General features: G+C 36.4%; 1 long non-coding RNA gene and 1 pseudogene across 1 annotated transcript; both read right to left on the minus strand.

The window, feature by feature from the left end:
* Positions 1-10,730: 10,730 nt before the first annotated feature.
* On the minus strand, positions 10,731-14,724 carry LOC149164261 (uncharacterized). Its single transcript, XR_016260679.1, has 2 exons — positions 14,381-14,724; positions 10,731-11,267 (listed from the first exon to the last, which is right to left on the minus strand). It is a non-coding gene; the product is annotated as an uncharacterized LOC149164261 (long non-coding RNA).
* Positions 12,082-14,383, minus strand: LOC149164262 (F-box/kelch-repeat protein At5g60570 pseudogene; annotated as a pseudogene).
* Positions 14,725-22,944: the final 8,220 nt, after the last annotated feature.

Genomic DNA, 22,944 nt, shown 5'->3' on the forward strand with positions numbered 1-22,944 from the left:
ATGTTTGTCTTAGAATGTATTGCAAATTTTTGAGTTTTGGTTTAGTTTGTATGACAATATACTTGTCATTATTGTCATTCCAGTACTTGGATAGTTAGTTTAGAAGCTTTTGGAACGTAATTTGAAAGTTTTGAAGCGGGCTGTGACTCTTTTTATATACATTTGCATCACAATGATGTATGGTTCCGCCATGGCTTCTTTCTAGTAGAAAATTATATGTTGTTAAAAACGAAAGGAGTGAAGAAGAGCAGAAAGCTGAAAAATCACAGGTTCAAGGAGGGATGACCTTTTAATCTTCTGTCTAATTAGAACGTCTTGCAAATTTTTGCTGGTTTTGGGCCAGTTTGTACTGCAATATAATTGTGATTTTTGTCATTTAAGCGCTTGGACAATTAGTTTAGAAGTTTTTTGGAATGAGACCTGAAAGCTTTGATGTGAGCTGTATCTCTTTTTCTATATAATTGTATTACAATGCCATATGGTTTGGCCGCAGCCTCTTTCTAATACAAAATTCTCCACTACTGCCTAAAAAAAATAAAGAACATAAAAGATAAAGATGAAACACAGGAAAACTAACAACTGAAAAATGTATCTTCATCGGTGAAAGAAAGGTAAACAAAGAAACCTTGAAGCTAACCAATATTACAGATGTAACCAAAGAAAAAACAAAAATGCATAGCATTAACATCACTGCCAAGAGCATATCCATATTCACTATTTTCAGGTGGATATTATTACCAAAAATTATTCACTAAAAAGGAACTGCAAATCCAAAATCCATCATGACAACTACGGTGCATGAGAATTATCAATTACTTTGTCCGGATAAAAAACACAATACGTGATCCAATTAAAACGTACCATTGATAAAGTGAGTGATGATACTTCCTCCAGAAAACCTGACACTGACTGAGCAAAGTCCACTTAACAAGAACCTACTCCTAATGCTGACTGGCTAATGCAAGTTTTATTACTTCCCTATCAAAATTAATAATGACTGGCAACTATGACTTAGAACCAGATCTCTTTAAAGTTTTAAGTATACAACCAAAACAGTTCCACAAAAGGAGAAAATTCCATGCATGCACTGTATAGGCAAACCTTGAGGAGTTGTTTGGTACGAAGGAAAGATATAGAAACGTTTACGGACTGCTGATAACGCATTTCTTTCCCTCAAGAAAATATTTGAAAATCAAGCACGGACAGGAACTAGAAACTCTCGATATAGGAATATGGATAAACAATTATATCTGGGCTGTCAGCATGACAGAAAAATTGACACGTAAAGGAGTTTTGAAGTGAGCAAATAATTGAAGGCTCTTGCTTCTGATTTAACTTATTCTTGAATCTACCTTGCAAAGTTGTTGGAAAAACGGTAATTAGCCTCACAAATTTCTTAAAAGCAGGCATACTGACATTAAAGGAGCTCAGAGACTCAGTTAAAATCAAGTACACAAGCCTAGGGAAACAATAGCTTTATGCAGATAATATCCGTACAGAAGAACAACACTTCCATATAAATGAAATTTTTTAGTGTTACTTAAAGTACATATATTCCCTAAGTAAAGTTGCGGGAAAGCAAAATGGAGATGACAAAGAAACAAAAAGCAAGCCGGCAATGAAAATATCAGATCAGTAACAGCTGTCCTGTGATCGATTTATAACGAATGGATAGAAATACAAAATATATAATTGGTCATTAGACAAATTTGCATTCAAGAAAGAGATCAATTTCGAGTAATGGGTTCGTAATCATTATGATCTCGGCGGGGTTAAATGACTTTTATCAATGTACTGGAAAGTAAAATCTTTGCAAAGGAGAGTTTAACCTAAGAAAAATTATAGTTGGAAACTTTATGTAATACGATTTCTTTAAAAATGAATGGTGAAGATGTCCATCATTGCCTCAAGGGCTAAGGTAAAAAGCTGATAGAAGTAAGCATACCTCAAGGGTACGTAGCCTACGGCCCATTCTTTCTTATAATATGCCACAGAGATATTGATATATGCTATTTAACAATGTATTTCCACAGAGAAACAATATTTGTAGATAGAAGTAAGTCCCAAGATGCAGATTATGAACCTTGCTTCGAATGCACGTGCAGTTTATTGGCTATGCAAGGATCGACGACCATATCTAAAACTCAATCCAAGTACGCAAGCCTGTGTAAACAATTGCTTTACGCAGAAAGTATTGATACAAATAAAGAATAGAACTGTGATATTAATGGAAAAAATGGCCTTGTTTAAAGTGAATATAATACTGAATGAAAGTTACAGGAAATAACTATTAATATGTCTTAAACCTCAGTTTGCATGTGCAACTAGTGTTAAGTTCCAGCTTGATTTAATCACGCTGGTCCAGCTACATGTACATTCGGACTTTCTCATTAACCAGAACCTGCTGCACATTGAGTTTCATCGAATTCTGATAACTTGCTATTTTTAGCAGTTCTCTTAGTTGTCCTACATTCTAAGAGCCACAGTTATGGGGCGTGCATGTTAGAGTTCCTTAAGAGTTCACAATCCCAATGAGCTTCATTCTAGCGACATGCAAGGTGTATCACGAAGTCACTCTAGTAGTTAAGGTTTCAAGACTTGCATGTCAAACTAGATTACAAATCCGAGTTCCTTGCATGAAGATGAATCTAATGAGACTATTTTCAGTCACATGCGAGCAGTTTCTATTTTTAGCAGTGTCTATTTTTAGACGTGTTATTTAAGTGTTGCCATAACAGTTCTCTTCATATTCTGAGTTTCCTATTTTTTTAGGAGAGTGAAGACAGCTAATTTTAGCATGATTAATTTCAGTAGGTGCAGGGGCAATGTCATTGTTCAGCATGCAGTTGCGGTTTTCTTTCTAGGTTCCAGTTTGGATGGAGAATGAATGGTTTGATAATCAACAGATAGTGAGTGGATCATAGTGGATACATAGGCTGCTCTTTTCGAGTTGAGTTGGCTTGGCAGATTTACTAAATGGGGTTAGGAAGCATCTCTCGAGGAGCTTTCATGCACAAAGGTGAGCCTAAACCTATTACTCCTAGCCTAAGGATGGAGTGCTCCATCAAGAAGAGGGTCTATGTTATTTCTTACACACGTAACCCTTGCTATTTTAAACTCTTAACTCACCCTCCAATTTCTAGTTAGCATGTGTGCTGTACAAAAAACCCATTAACACTCCTTTCCTGTGATTCCTGGAGCACTAGTATATCCTAGTAAGTATGCCCTACCTCCGTGCCTTGTTTACCATGCACTCCGGTTTTTAAGAACAGTGTGGTAGGTCGTTAATCTTTACTTGGTCACCGTCAGTCTGTCCGTAGAGGAAACAGTTTACCTGTGAGTTTCTAGCCTTAGTAAACTCCAGTTGGAACCCTTGTTCACCCACACGTGCTAATTGTTACAATGAAGGCGGCAAAGATTGGGATGTGGTGGGCTCTCGAGGGATTAATATTGTCAGATTGCGTGTTTCAACCATGCAAAAAGCAAAGCCTTTAGACACACTGCGCTCTAATGGATGAGATTCATGCAAACTTTTGATCTCAGCCACATTCATGGAGTGTGCCCTGGTCAAGTCTTTCCAGCAGATCACTCGTTGTTACGATAAATCATTTTCAGCAAGGAGCACTTTAGAGGTAGCTTCCAGTGAGTTTCGACGTGGATATAATCAGAAAATGTCACATCTTTCACTATTTCCACAGGGGGTTGTTTTATTGTTAATACACAGCATGTATTGTGGGGGATCAGCACCTCGATGAGGCTGCTGTGGTTGCTTGCTCATGATTTTAATGCAAACAGCAGTAATATCCCAAGACAGCAACGCTATGTTTGAATCTATTTCCAGCCAGTTGTTTATCATAATTGGAATTGATTGAGGCTGATTTGACCTACTGTTTGAGGGTTCAATCGATGCATCATCCAAAACAGTGACCTCTTTGGAAAGTGTGCCTCGGTGACCTCTAATTTTCAACCCGCTTGTGCATGCATGTTAGTTATTCTAAGGAAAAGACAGCAGTTGAGAGAAATGTGCTCCACTGAAGCTCTGTTTGGCAGATTTCATACTTCTAACATGCAAACAGGCGTATACTCGGACATAGGACAAATTTACTTCAGTGGATTTAGCAGGTTTGTAACTTTGTAGCAGTACTTTGGAGCAATGTTATTAGAATCGGACAGGAACCGGCTGGTCCGGCCGGTTTTGGCCTAACGCTGGTCTGAATCGGAACCGGCCGGTTCGGTACCGAATTGGAACTGGTCAGTTCGGTACGAATCGGAACCGGCCCATTCGGTACCGAATTGGTCGAACCGATTGGACCAGCGTTAGGCCAAAACCGGCCAGACCAGCCGGTACCGAACCGGCCAGTTTGGGACCAATTCTGTGCAGTTTCTACCTTCCTAGGTCAGCGTAAAAATTAGCTTTTTTTTCATATTTTGAATTTTTCATTTGGTTGGCACGCTTATAATTCTCCCCTAGGCCAACATAATATTTAAGCCTATGGTCCTATTATTGCTATGCAATTCATGGTAATGTTAAATTCTTAAAATTAAAGAGAATTTCACTTTTACTTAAATTTTTAACATTACCATGAAATGACTCACGATGTTTGAGATAAGATAAGATAAGATAATTATATTTATGGCCAACTAATGACCACAAAGTAGGTCAAAGGGACTGTTGAGTAAACTGATGTATATACAAAGCAGGAGAACCAAACAGTCTCTTATAAAAGATATAATGCATGAAGTAAATCAACATCTGGCCCTAGTGGAGAAGATCCAGGAGCTAATAGGTCTGAGAATTAGACCCATCTCTCCTAACATCTGAGGTTGAATAAATAACACTGAAGAAAGTCAACAAACTCTGTTGGCCCGATGAAGAGCCGATGGCAAGTGCAAACTGCCCACTAAATCGTTTCCTGGGGAGTTCACACGCCACTGAACGCTGGAGGACCTAGTCCATCTCCTAGGAACGGATTTGAGATGGAACTGCTGCTGAGATCTCGTGTGGCAAGGTGAGGTCCCATGGATCCTCACTGATCTGGAGTCTGGATACGCATTGATATCAAATGATCTCTTGGTGCCCGTTTGAAAATAGTACCCTAAAAAATGTCGTGATCCTCTGTGTGGGGTCTGGTCTGATGGGAAGCTGAAGAATATGCGCTCGGAACTTGAGAGCCTCCTGCATGTATAGGGCCAAACATCTCTGATCTGGATACTTGAAAAAGTCGGCAAAGATCCGAGAATCTTTGAACAAGCAATGAAACCTTTCTTTGATCTCGTAGTAGACAGGGCATCCAAGAATGAAGTGCACCTCAGTCTCCACTTCCTGTAAATGACATACCTAGCAGAGTCTGTCTAGTCTATCCACCTGATGGTCTGTCTCTACCTGAAGTCTATGAGAACCTACTCTGAACTAGCCTAGAGGAATGCAAAGAGAATGCATCCAGTGGTGAAACGTATATTGGGGTCGAACAATGAGCACAACTCTCAACTCCAAGAAGTGCTCAGCGTAGAAGGCCATCTTTGGGCGCAACCCTCTTGGAGGATTGACCCAGGTGACCTGGACGAACTACCTATAGATGTCCTCCTTGATGATCTTGTTTAGCTCCTGTCTAGTAGGTAAAAGGTGGCCAGGAGCATCTAAGGAATATTGGAAAGGAGGGAGACAATCCAATTGAGGGAGGAGCATCCAGCAGGCTTAACAATTTTAGATTTCACTCAAAATCCAATAGGGTTAACAATTTTTCAGGATTGCGAGAATTGCAACGTTTCCACTAGATTTTGTCATGTACAAGGGTAAAGAACTAGTATTTATAAAGAGCACCAATCCCTCTATGTCCTTTGATGGTAGTGGCATTGGTTGTCGAACTCCTCTATTATGACTCTACTAAAAATGTACCATCACTCAAACAAAATCTTGACTTGACATGCTACGTTTTTTCTATCTTATTTTAATGCTTAGATGGTTATATTGATGATGAAGATCCAAGTATAGGCAATGGTTTTGATGATATGTAGGTAATTGCTCTAGCATGATTTTTTTTTGGATGTTAGAGGTCATCTAGAGCCTATTTGTTGATGTATTTTCGGTTCAAGGATGGATTGCACTCAATGCTATTTTGGTTATGTGCACTTTTACAAGCTATATAAATGAGAATTTTTGCTTACTTGTGTATAAATAGTTTGGATTCATATGAATGCACATGTATATATATGTTTTTCTTTAAAATTTGAATATTTTATGTGTTTTTGGTCAACCGGTTTTTTGGTCTAGTTTTTTACCAATTCTGACTGGTCCACAAACATTTTCAGTTTGATCACCGATACAGTTCTGATAACATTGCTTTGGAGGCAGGTTTGAAGACTAGCTATGTGGCAGTTTGAACAGATTTGGCACCAGTGTTGCGGGGGAGCACCCCCCCCCCACCCGATCCCGCTCCTAATCCGCGCTCCGGGCAGGAGCGACTAGGGAGCGGGTCTGGAGCGCGCTCCCTAAAAAAAATTTGCTCCCTGCGTTTTCGGGAGCGTTTTGCCTTTTTTTGCAATTTTTTTTTAAAGAAACAAATAATTTTTGAGTGGGGCAGCGTAATGATCAAGTCTAGGCCCTAGTATTGATATGTTATTCATAGTAATGTTAAATTCTTAAAGTAAAATAATGAAAACGAAGATGTCACTTTTACTTTATTTTTAACATTACCATGAAATGACTCAGGATGTTTGAGAGTGGTTCTGACCTCATTGGATTTCATATGGAGAAAGTAGAATTTTAGATTTCATCAAAATCCAGCAGACTTATCAGTTTTTCAGAATTTCAGGATTGGGGGATTGCAATGTTTCCATTGAACTTTGTCATGTATTAGGGTATGGAACTCGTATTTAATCAAGAGCACCAATCCCTCTATCTACCTTGATGTTAGTGACATTGGTTGTTGAACTCCTCTATCACGACCCTCCTGAAAATGTATGCATTACTCAAACAAAATCTTGACTTGACATGCTATGCTTTTTCTATCTTATGTTAATGCTTAGAGGGTGATATAATGACAAAGATCCCTATACAGATACAGAGGTAATGACAAAGATACCTCTGGATATTAATGCTTAGAGGGTGATATTAATGACAAAGATCCCTATTTTCCAACAAGACTAAAAAATTAGACATTTCTCGTGGTAGAAAGAGGCCCAAGCATAAGAAATAGATAATAGATTTACTTCTCTTTTCTAGTTTCTAGTAGCTTTTATAACTATTGACTCTTTCATATTTATTATGATATTTTTTTAAACAATATATGACAATTTAAGTTTGAAGTTGGCAATTATAACTCATTAGTAATGAATTATGAATATGATGCTTCATGAAAGTTGAAAGTTGTTTCATTTCATGTTAGATATTATTTGTTGTAATGGTTACACTTAGCTTACAAGTACAACTTTGGTGATCAATGATGATAAATGTTATATATTGAATTTTGAAAGCTTGAAACTTTAAGATTGATGAATCATGAGACTCAATATGTTGTATGTTACTATGTTACTAACTTGTGGACGTGGTTGATGAAGATTATAACTTCTAGATGATTGTTGTTATATGGTTCAATCTATGTGTTTTTATGTTTTTTATATCTAATTCATTATTTTACATGTTTTTGTTGACATATATGTATCAAAATATAAAAAATATATATTATATATAAAAAACGCTCCGAGATTCGCTCCCAAACCGGGAGCTTCTGAAAAGGTCACTCCCGCTCCCAAGTAACACTGTTTGGCACCTTGTTTGCAGCAGATTTCTATTTGGAGTAGGAGCATCTTATCTAGAGTTAGACTATTTTTGTACCACACTTTTGTTCTAATATTGTCTACTTTCTATTATTGTATATGATGTATTGTTTACTTTCTATTATTGTATACGAGGTAGGCCCTTGGGTTTAGATTTCGCTCACTATGCCGACTCCAGACCAAGCCTGGTCCTGTCCAGACAATTACAGATTTCTTCCTACTGCTTCTAGCAGATAGAGGTACCAACAGGTAGATAGATAGTAGCACTACAGCAGTTATCAGGCCTAGGAGGCCCTACATGCTCGACCAGCAAGGCCCTTACGGACATGTCGCCTTAGATCTTGGGATAGCTCACACCACGCTAGCAGTCATGATGCTTTTTCCAAGGTTTGGTAGCAGAGTATTGCATCTAGGTAGAATGACATACTATAGTATATACCATATCTTTTTACTCTCCTAGACCTCCAATCAGTCATCTATCTGAGGTTTCTTCCCTTTAGCCTTGGATGATAAGAGATATAGAATCAAGAGATGTTGATCACCCATAGGGAGACATCCCCATGGGGATTCATTATCTTTGGTGTTTGGTTCTATGCAGTGCTTGCATGTAGTTGCATTATCACTCTATTTCCTTGATCTGTGTTATTAGGTTTTATGCTTTGGATATTCTCAACATAAAATAAATTTGATTTTATCAAGTTTTCTGGATTCTTTTACTAATATACTTAGTTGTCCATTTATGTTCATGTGTTGGACATTAATATAATTATCTTATCTTATTTGGTTTAAGACTTTAAATCTTCTAAACATAAGATAGATTTGATTTTATCACGTTCTCTTAAGTGAAGCATTTTGCATTCCCGCTTTGTATTCTCTTACTAATGTAGTTAGCTATCCCATTGACCTATTTATGATTATCTGTTGACATTAATAAATTATATTACCTTACCTCTCCTAGGTGCACTCTCTCCTCTTCTCCTTGTGTTCTATAAAGATTGGTGGCAACTCATTCTTTGGAAGGTTGGATTCTTTTTACATAGGTTACAAGAGCTCTATGCCATCTTCCTTCTCCCATTCTGGACTTGAAAACATCTTCCACTATTGCACACCAGAGATCGCAGTGTGTGATGTGTTGGACGCCTGTGATCTATTCTGTCTCTTGATTACTATATCAAATGGATTTGACTATGATTGTTTTTAGCTCTTTGAGTTTGTGCTGTAGCAGTACATGTGCAATCATGTTCCAAGGATCTTGTTTGTCATTACCATGCACTTACTTTGAATTTTGCTTTCGCTTAGGGCAGATATTCTTTCAATTTTTCCATATATTCACTGTTATAATTTTGGTCAAGAAACTAATCTCAACCCTCATACTTCATTTCACTGTTTGGTCACTGCTCTTCAGTGCTTTTGGGTGCTTAGATAGCAGCTAAAGTGTGCTGATCCAATTTGGTTTCATACACAGATTTTATTTTTTAGAAACAACATGCACAAACCCTAGGGACATCCTCCTAAAACTGGAAGAGCACTATTCCAAATGGAGAAGCATGTAGAGGTGATAGGGTTAGATAGCCAATAGTTATTATGCTGATCTGTTTGTTCTTTAGTTCAGATTTGTGCGATAAGATCATAAGAATATGATAAATAAAATAAAATCGTACCAACAATGCAAGGAGTGCCAAGAAAAGAAAATGCCAAATAAATAATAGTTGTCCCGTGCTTGTTATTACTAATAAATACAAATACAATATATAATTGGTTCTAAGGTGAATATGCATTCAAAAAAGAGATCAATTCTGACAAGGATAACACTGGGCTGGAACTTCAATAGTCAAGAAGATATGATCAATATGATCTCTGCAATATCAATGGATTTTTAACTATGTACTAAAAGGTAAAAGCTTTGCCATAGGAGAGTTTACACCTACAAAAATTTATATTTGGAAGCTTTAAAATAATATTGTTTATGCTAAGCACTCTCTAGGGCTAAGGCATGGTCTTATCATCCAATCTTCATACACCCACAAACACTAGGTGTATGCCCTTAGAATCCCTCGTGATCATTTTCTAGTGGTCTTCCAAAATCTTTAGATTGAGATAGCTCACCACCTCCAGTGGCATAACAGGGCTTGCTAGTTATGCCACTTACAAGAACCAGAGCTGGAGAAGCATCTCATTTTCCGATGCCTTGTCTGCTATGAGATCAAAAGTAAATACCACTACCTATTTAGGGACTCGAGGAGCTCCCTTACACTGAGTAGAGATGTCTTGCCTTCTTCATGGGGAAGTATACGAACACACATCTCAGGCTCTACACATCCCTTCAATGGGATCACCTCATACTTTGTGGTTACCATGTCTGATAGGGGAACAAACAGCAGGCAGAGATTAAGTAGACACATCAGCTCTAGGAGGTCCCAGAGTTACTCTCTTCCCACCCAACTCACCATCCCTCGTGGGTTGCTTGAGTAGCAAGGCTTGCATCAGGTATTTCTTCCGAAGTTGGGAGCATTAAGCTTCCTCAATATTGTGATTCCCCCAAGATCATATAGCCAAGGAATTTCAACTTCGACCACTACAAGGAGGATGTCCACTACCAAACTTTAGTGCATTGGCCCCTTCACAATTAATGATGACTCTAATGAGAAGCCTATATCAAGGCCCCCTCTCTTGTTCTTAGCAGCCAACATCAACTCCAATAGGGCTTGACATTCATTATTTTGTGTCAGCACAGGGACTTTATATTTTCACATTATTTTATTTTATACATTTTCTCAGATAACTATTTAGCGCTCTTCTCTCTGTTTTGATTTAGTAGTTGATTTCACGCTCCCACATTGTACTTACACTGGACCTTTAATAAAATTATACTATCTCTTTTTTACAAATCAATGGTCATGTTCATCATTGTCAAGAAACATAAATAATATGATCTAAGCAAACTTATAATAATATCTTGGAACTGAGAAATATTTCAATATTTATTTCCATAGACGGAACATTTTTTTTTAAAACATATAAAGATGACGAAGTCCCAAAATGCAGCTTACCAGCCTTGTTCCTCATGCACATGCACTTTGTTGGTCCTGGAAGGATCCTTATATCAATATGAATAGGCAAACCCCATTCATCCATAAATCTTTATTTTCATTTTCCAGAATTTGTATGGAACACAGATATGCGAACCATATTAAACACCTTACACAAACAGTAAAATGCGGAAAATCTTTTGATACATAATACTGTCAACATTTTTAATTGTAGGTTCCCAGATTCCAGGTCCCATACTTCAAAGGATCATAAGGATATACTATTCCAGACTCGCAAAAACATGGGTGACTGAATCATTTTTGTAAAATGAATTTCGATGAGTGAGTTAATTCTTTATTAGCATTGACTAAACCCAATGACCATACAAACATGAAAGGAATCCAGTGACGCCAAAAGATGGCATTCAAAGCCCATAGTGTTGAGAGCACATCAACATAGTTCTGCAGTTTCCAACAAAAGCCTCTTTTATATCAGTTCCTAAGTCCAAGTGTGCCATAACCCCTCTAAATAAAACATATGTAGGAAGATGCATTGAACAACATAACACTAAAACTTAAACCAGGCATGCAGAACACGACTGCCAGTGATTATATATAGTAATGGAAATAAAAGAGTTCTGGATCACTTTTCAAGATCGTGGAGTGGTTTGATGAGTTCAGTTGCTGCCAATTATAGCATGAAAGGCCATAATATTCAAACTAGGCACACTTCAAACTGAAATTAAAAAAACCAAAGGAAAAAAAAATGAGACCACATGTTTAATAGTTCTGGTCAATCCTTAATACACTTGAAAGAAGAAAATAATTAATACTTATTTCATGATAACAATGTCGCCAACAAAATGCTCATATGAATCTTAACAATCCAAGCTTTTCAGATTTATTATTTTATTTCTAATGTGATTTACTGCAGTCTGCAGATAAACATATGCTGCGGTTAAAAAGTCAAATTACACCCATAGACAATTCACAGAGACAAGAAAGGCCACAATATTCAAATTGGACACACTTCAAACTGAAAAAATAAAAATGAGACCACGAGTTTAATATTTCTGGTCAATCAATCCTTAATACACTTGGAAGGAGAAAATAATTAATACTCATTTCATGATAACAATATGGCCAACAAAATGGTCATATGAATCTTAACAATCATAGCTTTTCAGATTTATTATTTTATTTTCTAATGCAATCTATGGCAGTCTGCAGATAAACATATGCTGCAGTTAAAGAGTCAAATTACACCCATAGACAATTCACAGAGACAAGATAACCCAGCTTTGAATTTTAAACCATGAATTAAGAAGCCAAAGTCATTACATAATGGCTGAAAAATATACTTCTATTCTTTTCCATGTCATAGTTGCAGTAGTAGCTGTTGAAAGGACATTATAACAGCATCCACATGGAAGAATCAAGAATCTTAACATCAATAATCTATATCATTCTTCTTTTCCATGTGACAGTTGCAGTAGTAGCTGTTGAATGGATATTATAACAGCATGCACATGGAAGGATCAAGAATCTTAACATAAATATTTTTTGTCATTCTTCTGTAGTGTGTATTCTCCTCAGATTCCCATCATGATGATGTCCGACCAAGGAAATCATTTTCAGAACAATACAAAAAGTGTCGGAAAAATTGACATATGTGAGAACCCCTATGAAAAAAATTGCCTTGTTGATAGGGGGAAAAGCAAGATAACAATTCAGACAAGAATTGATGGCTTGTTATCTGAACTTGCTACTCTCAGTTGGACCACCTGTGCCACTTTCTTTGATCCAAAGATGTAAAGAGAAAAAAATTAGCAGCTACTCTCAAACCATTGTAATCTTGTCCAGCAGTTCTGTGAATAAATAAATAGTACAGAACAGACCTGACAAGATCAAGTAACAGAAAAAAAAGCTAACAACCCATCACTGCACAGTTATAAACAAAAACCCCTGCATTCTCCTTAACTGCCAGCACATTCCAATCCGGAGGTCCTCCTTCAGGTGTTGGATGCCATGAGTTCAACTCTATACTTTCACCCTCAGGTCCTCTCTGACCTCCAATGACAATCAGGTCATTGCCACAGGCCTTAAATGCGAGACCCCAGCCATTTGTTGAGTCTGCCCTTACAGGCAATCTTCCCAACACACTCCACATATTGGTATCCTTGTTATATTTCTTCACTTCATTTTGCGAGTGCTCAACAGCATAAAGCTGATTATTTACTACTGCAACCAGGGGAGGTGCATGGGCAGCTGCATTGCCTCCAGGAAACATGTCTGGAATCCTCCTCCACGTTCTTGTTTCAAGATTAAATTCTTCGCCACAGGTAAGAGATTCTGTATTGCTTGCCATCCCGCCTATGGCATAAAATTTGCTGTCCATGAAAAACCCTGAACAGAGCTTTCGGGGGGAATGCATATCTGGCAGTGTTTCCCAAGTGCCCTGCTCTGAATTATAAAGTTCTGCAGATTTAAGCACGCCCCCACTTGCATCACAACCTCCTGCTACAATGGCAATTTGCTTATAACTGGCAGAACCAAACAAGCACCTCGGCAGATTCATCGGCGGTCCTCTATACCAGCTGTGTGTCAAAATACTGTACCTCCAGATGACAAATCCCGTCACCTCCCTCCCAAAAACAAGCAATTCAGTGCCAACTGCCAAAGACTCCTTATCTGCAAGCGCATCCAACGCTGCCGTGTGGGATCAAATGCCTCCCATCGTTCCAGGTTGCACGCTAAGTAAATCCAATGCTCCACTATTCCAAGTTCTCTCCTCAGAACATAAAGCTCGCCGCTTCGAACAAGTGAACGCAACCTTCGATTCACCAAAGCCAGCGAACCATAATCTGATCTTGACAATCGAGCGAGGCAATTTCTCTCTATGTTGTCATCATAGAGACCGGGAATGATATAATCATCCGATCCCTCACAGGATTCCCCATGCTGCTCCCCAGAGCAGTCAGCACACTCCAACGGACACAAGGCAGAGGAAGATTGCGCAGCAAAACTGCAGATCCTAGACCTAGATTGGCATCGACACTCCGACAATCTCCTCACTTTCCGATGCGGAAAATCCCCAAAACCCCCCTCCTTGTCATTGCCATCCATCCCGTTCTCGATCTTAGGCAACTCAAGCAAATATGTCACAAAGTACCAACGCTGCTTCTGCTTCTGCTTCTGCTGCTGTTCTAGAGTCTCAAAGGAGCCCGTTAAAATCTCTGGCAACAAACAGCTCTGGCTGTCCACCATGGCTGCACGGCTTATTCTAATTTCTATTCCGCTTTGTCCCCTACCGAACCTCGCCTTTACAACAAGCACGCACACAGTATCGCTTCCAAACCCTAAGTTTCTATCTCTATGTCCATTTATAGCCCGAAAGTATTAAATGAAGTGACAAAATAAGCTCATTCTTTACCAAATTAGAATCTAAATCAAGAATCCCATGGCATTCGCAACAACCTTGCAATCTCAGCAGACAGTACATTTTAAAAAATAAATTCAATCAAACCCTACAAATTAAAGCTTGAAGATTTTCACCACAAGCGAACGCTACATACCAAATGACTGGCAAGCGTTAGTCGGATTTCATAACTCAGAGCTCGCAGGAACACTCTGCTCTCTTCTGCATAACGGCCGCCGGCTCCCCCGATCTCGAACCTCCGACCTCGCTTTACACCATTAATGCAAGCGGGGATTTCTGTTTTTATTTCCCTTCTGGGGCTCTGCAAATTCTCGAGGCACTCTTCAGGTGCTTTCAAAGTCGCCTCTGCCCCGAGATTCCGCTCGGTTCCGTGCGCATTTTATCGAGCGGTTCTCGCACGTACACACACCTCTCCTTTCCGCGCACGGTTCCGCCGTGACGCAACGACACCACGCCGTACTGAGGCAACGGGTGACAGTTACCCAGGGCCCTTCTCTAGAATTTACTGCGTCTGGGTCGCATTTACTGCGGGTGACTTTCCAAGATATCGTTTTCACCCCCGCCGACTTTTTACCTTTTTGACAACTCACCGCTGGTCGACAATGACCGTCAACATTGGCGCGCCGTCAGAGCGGCGGTCACCAGCCACGTGTACATCGACAACTGGCAACTTCAGGCCGACTGCAAATTTCGAAGTCAAAATGCCCGAACGATTTCTAGATTACAATTAATTTATTTCTTCATCAAAATTATAATTTGACTATTTTCGAAGTGTTTGACTAAATAATTACTTTTTTTTATTTAAATAATGACGACTGTGGATAAACTTGAACGATTGGCGCTCTCTAAGTCTCATGCCGTATTAAACCATTTTTTTATTATTTCGAAAAAAAATGAATGGATAAAGAAAAAAAATTGGAAAATTGTTTGTTTAATATTTTAAATTGGAAAATTGTTTTTTTATATTTTAATATCATGGATTAATTTCTTAGTTTTCATTTTTATTCCGTGTTTAATAGGATATAGTCTTGCAATCAAAATTTGTAACTTCAAATATAAAAGTGATTTTTGAAAATTAATTAATAAACTAATTTCTAATTAAATGAAATTATAAAAAAAATTATTAAGGTCTTAGTCTATTCAATCTTTAAATTTGTTTAGAAAATTATAAAAATTTAGTCAAGATTTTGATAAATGCAGGGGAATTTTTGTAATCACAACTATTAAACTTTAAGATTTTAGGTGTTCCATAAATTTTTAATGATGTTGAATTTCATAATTAAAAATTTTATTTAAACATTCTTAAGATTTTAGGTGCCCATAAATTTTTTAATAGTGTTGAATTCCACAATTAAAAATTCCATTTAAACATTTCTATTGTAGATTTTTTGAATTTTTTTGGCCTCCAGCTATTTTTAGCACAAATTTGTGTCCTCCATAGACTAAGCCAATATTAAGTGCATTTTGACCAAGAGAGTTTACTATAATTTAACAGCGTAACACACCGAACAATTTAAAAATGTTTTCAATTATTTATTGTTAATATAAATAAATAATGGGCATACATTATTTTTTACTAGATTTGTCTAAGTAGGGGATGATTTCGTGTGGTTGACTATTTTTTTTTGGAATTCAGTGATTCTTTTTCCAAAAAAATCTGTAATTGGGAGTGAATGAATCTATTATTTAATGGTGGAAGTGAGAGTAATGAATCTATTTTTTAATGGTGGAATTGGATTCAACACTTAAAATTCTGAAACTTGACCGATTTCCAAAAAGTTCTGGATTTCCAAAAAATTATGGATTTCCAAAAATTTCCACTTAATTTCGTCAAAATCTTGTTGGAAAAACTATTTTTTTAGGGCGAAAACGTGGTGTGTTTAGACTAAGCTAAATAAAAAATATTAAAAAAATGAGCATAACGATATTTTTTTGTTTGTTTTTAATATATATATATATTTAAAATTTAGTTGGAAATGTCCACATGGTCTTGGATAGAGCGTGATTGGGTGCTTTGTTAAGGCACTCCTTGTGAGTATTTTGTTAAGGCACTCCTTGATGTGAAGTCACTCTTTCAGTTCCCCACCCCTATCGGGGTGATATATTGGACATGATGAAGATGTAGTCTTACCAAGCTTACAAAACAAAAGTTAGAAATGATTAGAATTGTATATTTGCTTGGTTGAGTTTATAAGATTAAAAAATTTCATGAAGTTGAATTTATTTATAAATTCAAAAATGCAATTTAAGCAATGTAAAATGAAAATTGCAATCTCACCAAAATTGTGTTATCAAATTACAATGAAAAATGCAAAATCTTGAAACATTTAAACTCAACATTAAAAAAATAAAGAGTTAGTTGGTTATTAATCTTCAAAAACTAACTCATAATCAAAATTTCTACTTGAGTGTGTATTGACAATAACATTAACATAATGATGATGATGATTCTTATCTTAATAAACCAAAAACAATATAAAGTTTAGCTTTGTGACACAAAGATCATAACTTAGGTAAAAGTTGAAATAATGCCTATATTAGATGGAGAGTTGTCATAATATTGATAGTGAGCTCCCAACTATTATTTTTGGTTGGTTTTAGATTCAGGATTATAGGTCCTTAAACCTTATTGTCCTACATAGATTCTTTGGGAGATTTTCACTTTTAGAGATAATAAGTGTGAGCTAAGGGGCTTTACCATTCTAAAATTGCGATAAAAGAGTCTAATCATGTTGATATTCCCTCCTCTCATAAGCAACCTAGTCAAATTTTTGTTGTGCTTTTCTACTATGGCATGCTCATGATTCGTAAATGAGAGATTTATAGACCACTCACTTCACCAACACCAATCCTATGTGGAATTAACTTCTAGCGCCTATTGCCATACTTATACAGAGATATGAGCCCTCTAAATAACTACAAGGGCTTTGTTTTTTATGTAGCCTGCATGCAACAACCAACTAATAAATTCAATAATATCAAAATCCTCAATTGGTTTCTTAGTTGTTGTCACTAGGTAGGTGCACGAGTATTAGCTACGCTTCTTTGCTTCAAGGCTTGACTTCTTTCATGTTTGCATTGCTCTATTCTCAAGAGCCAATTGAATAACACACATAAAGGTACTTTGTTTAGGGAAAACTCCTTCACAAATTATATCCCATTTCAAATTCCTTCATTCACCTTTTTTTTTTTAAAACCACCTTTAACAAGATATAAACATAAAGTAAAAGGTCAAGCGGAGGACTAGAATGTTAAACTCTTATTGTGTAAAAATTGTTGTTGTTCAGTGGTGCTACAATCACCCAATTGTGTAGGTATATGCTAGCTCTATCCAAAAGCATATTAAAGCCAACAAAACTCTTGTCACCAACACCCCAACAACAAAATATACAAAGCTCTAATATAAAAAAGGTGAGGCACTCAACAATCATAAATGCTAGTACAACAACAAATACAATAGTTACTTCAACATATAAAGATATCCATTTAGAATAGAACACTCAATCTCTACCCAATGTCTACACTCCTAGTACTGAAACACTTATAGCTCTATCCCAATTTAAGTTGGCAATGTTTATTGTAATGTTACCAAAATTTTTTAGTGTTTTAGCAATGAAGAACTTGGCTTAATAATACAATACCTATTATAATATGCATATAGTCTTAAAATTAACTTTTATTTGCAATTAGAATACGATTTACAATGGCTTCACAATTTTTTCATGCTTTTAATTTAACTCCAATCTAACTTATACTCCATTAATTGAACACAAATAAGATGGCAACTAGGTATTGCATACTTGGATGATAATGAATTTAATACATATGAGATGAAAATAATGAATTAAATAATATATATGAAATGGCTTAACCTTGATATCTAAATAGGAGATTCATAGATATTAAAACATGGGAATGAAAAGAGTCAAGAGAATGTTGCAATTCCATTGGTCATTCCTCGCAAGGAAAAATTCACTACCCAACTCTTCAATGAAGATTCAAGCATCCAACCAATATCCATTCACTCAAACTTTAACTTGTGCTACCTAATGAATAGATGACAACAACACATGGTACATGTGGCCTATATAACCTCCATACCACTCTAAGTTCCACCCAACAAGTGCATATGACCATCAAATGAATTAAATAAGCTTATGTGCAACCTTCAAGGAGTGTCGAATGCAATATAAAACCATGAAAAATGAGATACTCAATGTGTAAGTTACTATTGGGATGCTAACTACCTCATGAATCCAATTCTTGTTATTCTTTGCAATCAAATTTAGAAATTCAACTCAAATAGTCCAACAATCAATTCATTGTAACCATAGATGTCTCCTCACATAGCAGATTGAATGGTGGTTAATTCAAAGCTATTGGCATTTGCTAATTTATATTGGAGAATGCATTTATGAGTGAAATAACATATATTTTCTTTGCAATTCTTCATTCCCATCTTGAGCACGCTAAGAACAATAAATTATATAAATGAGAGTAGCATAATTCACACATAGAATTTGTACAACAATAAAATCAAACGCATCACAAACAAAAAGACTTTACCCTAAAAACCCAAATCTGGAAACCAACATTTGAAAGATTGCAATTCTCATTTTAGCAATATCATGCAACTTATGGCTCTCTATGCATCCTCCTTCCTTGGCCAAAAAAGACCCTTTGAGAGTCAAGTTACAAGGAGAAACATGCAAAGTAAAGGGTAATCAGACGACCAAGAGACTAAACTTTAATTATTATTCCTCTCTCTTTTTCTCCCCTATTTTTATTTTTCTACTCTATTTAATTCTTTTGTTTCTCCTCTTTATTTCTTGTGTTTCGTTTAAATTATTGTAGTGTCCTTTATAGTTTATCTGACCTTCATTAATCACAAAATTACATTTATAGGAACTAAGTCTTATAGCCATGTGTTTATTGGGATCCATTTGAGATCAACTCATATGGGTAGATTTTGTTTTTTGCTATAAGTAACAAAAAAAAATAGGTATCGAAAAAAATAAACTAATGAGGTTTTCCTCTTCTCATTTTGTGAGGGATAAATTCAAAAGTGCCCTTAGTTAAGAGGTAACATATTTGATAGTCCAATAAGCCATTCACAGGAACTAGAAGATAGGTGTATTCAAGGGGTGTGGGCCTAATATAATTTGGTTATGAGGTGAGTATGTTTTTATTTCTTGGCCTTTTTCTCTCTCTTTCTTCATTTTATGGGACATATATGTGATATAACATATTTTTTACCCGTATTTAGGTGCCCACATGTGCGACCCTTCTTGCCCCAACGAAGACTGGTGGTACCCTCCACCTGGCAACAACCATCCCCCTCTCCTTACAAATGGTATCAATGCTCATTAAAAGCCACAATTCTCGAAGTATGTCCTCACACACCCGACTCTCTGCCTCTCTCGTCTCCTCCAGACATATAGCACATTGCACCATGAGCACCTTGCACTTCATTCCCCTCGTCGTTTTTCTCAGAGTCTGGTCCATCATGCTCGCCAACTTCTCCTTTGTGACCTCCACCCCCTCTGATCATCCTTCCCTATCCACTGCAACCCATTGCTCCGCCATGAGTGGTGAGAGGGGTAGGGTGCACCGCACGAGCAGGGGCAATGGAAGGGGATGCCCCCTGACCACCTTTGATGACAATTTGGTTGCTGCCTTGTTCAACTTTGGCATCCTTCCCCACATTACACACCAGGTGCTTAAATCCGAGGAGGCCGAGACTCACAGGGGCAAGCCCAAGTTGTGGCCTCTTTGAAATCTCTAGCTCGTCAACTCAAGGAACGCGAGAGAGAGAAATCAAGGGGCATTGCTTGGATTGTGAAGCTCTCATCTTATCACAGTCACGCCTCCTCCTCCCTTAAATGTTTGCCTCGTGATATGAACATCGACTTCGCTCCTAATATTTCGTCACCCTCCTCCCCTACTCCCCTGCCTTCCAATTCTCCTCTTGTGCGCTTGTCCTCCCCCCAATTCTTATGGCTCCATCACACTGCCCCTCACCTGCTCGCAATGATGTCCACCCAACTCCTCCTCAATCCTTTGGGTGCACCCTAGTCCCTTCCTCTCCTCTGTGTCCCAACCCCTATAGTTGTTACATCCTCGAGGAAATTCCAACTAAAGATGGCAATGCTCTGGTCTAGGATGGCTCCTGCTCACTTTCCGAAGGTGGACTCATCCACAAGCTAGTGTTAACTGTTGAGGTTCCGTGGCTTACTCTAGGTTGGTTCATCCATTTTGGCTCACCTGTTTTGGCTTGCCAATAGAAAGCTCAGTGCCTCTTAGATACAAGTTTGGAATTTATTTTTTATGTTGATTTACATCAATTTTGTAATCTCAATTTCCACCTCTGATTTCTCCTTCCATGGGCAGAGGATACTCTATGACTCAATATTTGGTTTCCTCGCTCAAGGGAAGAGCTCTCTATTGGGTTAAAGGCTTAGCCACCCCATGTTTTCCAGATCGTACATTTTGTATCTTTTGATGTTAATATAATGTGAATCCCTGTGCTTACAAAAAAAAACATTGAAATATTTTTATAATAACACAATTACCTTTGTATGTCATCATTTTCCACAAGATGTCATTTGTTATTTAGTAATTTGCAATGTAATTTTATAATTGTATTAGGCAAATGTTAAAAGGTAATTATGGATTTAGAGATGCAAGATAATTAATATTTGAAATTCCCTTTGTAAACGCAAAAAAGAAGACAATAATTCATAAGAATTATAATAAATTATTTCATAAGAATTTAGTAAAAATTTCACGGATTAGAGGTCATCTATAATCCAAATTATGTGGATAAAAACTTTTATTTCCTTTTATATCAAGGAAATTGGTATAACTAATAACTAGGAAAAATGTGGTCCATAAGACACAAGGTGAATCATATGAGCTACAATTATAACCCCCAATAAAAGTGATTGTCATTAACATTGTTAGTTCCAATCATGTGTATATGCATATAATTTTGTACTTAAAGGTTTTACCCAATTTTAAATTAAGGAAAAATATAAAAATAAAATAAAATTCGGTTTAAAATCACTTAAAACTCAACTTCTTTTATTAATAATAGTTATAAATTAATTTATATTTTTTTCTATTAATAACAAGTATAAAATAATTTATATTTTTTCTTAGTTTGAGTGGTTGTGATGGTGGTTTTCTATCCCATTCCTCCAAGTTCAAGTCAGTTCACATCTTAGGTGACATGGCCTGTCATAGTAAAGTTGAAAGGATAAGCGTCTCATTAGAGTCTAGGATCCCTAGTGGTCTATGAATGTCTCGGTCCTAAATTAAACTATGAATTTCTGCTATATATAACTTGCATGTTGTTGCATATATCTAAAAATATTGTTATTTCCCTTTTAAAAAACAATATTATATATATATATATATGGGTAAAACAAATCTCTACTTAAAATTAAAATTAATATATTTAATATATTATATTTTTAAATTTTAAATAAATAAACTCTTACCACTTCACTTTAAAACCACAAACGAAACCAGAGCCAACAACGATGGTAACTTAGTGTGGTCTCTCTGGAACACAGAAAAACAGATGACAAAATGTAAATTAATAATTCCATTCACACAATGTAACTAATTGTAATTATTTAATATTATCATACTCCTAGTGCCATAAAATGTTCTAGTGGTATAATGTTCCTAGATTCCAGACAATAGAAAGTGATAAAAGTTGATGTTTCCTTGTCTAAAGTAGTGGAAAATTATGAAAGTATTTGAGTGCTGCAATTTCACTTTTCACACAAAAGAGAAGCCACGTGTTTCATGTAGAACTTTATATGATATTAGTGATTTTGGAATAATTGGCTTGTGTTGTACTAAGTAAATTGGTATAGAATCTAACATATCACTTAAAGGTGGTCTCACTTCCATGTGCAGGTTGTTAGAATATGAATATATATCAAAAGCATATCTCACATTGTTTCTATGCATATATATCAGAATTCTCAAAACTCTTTCGGAGTATATTACTTTTATTACATTAAGAAGTTTGAAAACTAAAATCAATTTCTATTTTTTTCTTTTTCTTTTTAAAATTATTATTATATATTTATATTAAATTTAAATGTAATAATGTAAGGAGTTGAATTTAAGTGTAAGAAGTTAGTAATTTTTTGTTATTAGGTAAAGTTTAATTCTTGTGAGGGTTTAATTTGAAGTTATGGGACACTATAAGATAGGTTGCATCTTAAAAGACTTTATGAAATGGTTTTATGACTCACACACATAAGTGGATCAAAGCCCACCTCCATGTCCTCCTAAAATAAGCCCCCGAGAGGGTTGCTGGATTGGCGATGGTCGTGGTATGAAGTATTTGTGAAGTGTGCAGTTTGAGGTTCAAATCCCTCATGAATATCTTACGGGTCGTGCGTGGGGGTGCACATGGGTTCACCTAGAGGTTTAGTGGTAGCGGTCCAAATCAACCTCGTGCAATGCGAGTATAAACCCAACCCAATAGTTAATTCCTCTAAATAAATAAATAATAATAATAAAATCTAAAATTCAAAATATTAATTACATTATTGACCTTCTTAACTTTTTAACACAAGAAACCTATTATGATCTCAAAATGTTTTTTCTAAATGCTTTTCAAACTTAGAAACAAAAATTTAAAAAATACCAAATAATAATTTACCTTCTTAAAATCCA

This window comes from Pinus tabuliformis, chromosome 5_1 (assembly GCF_031772625.1).
Source record: "Pinus tabuliformis cultivar Carrire ecotype Pingquan chromosome 5_1, CPIR1, whole genome shotgun sequence".
NCBI lineage: Eukaryota > Viridiplantae > Streptophyta > Pinopsida > Pinales > Pinaceae > Pinus > Pinus tabuliformis.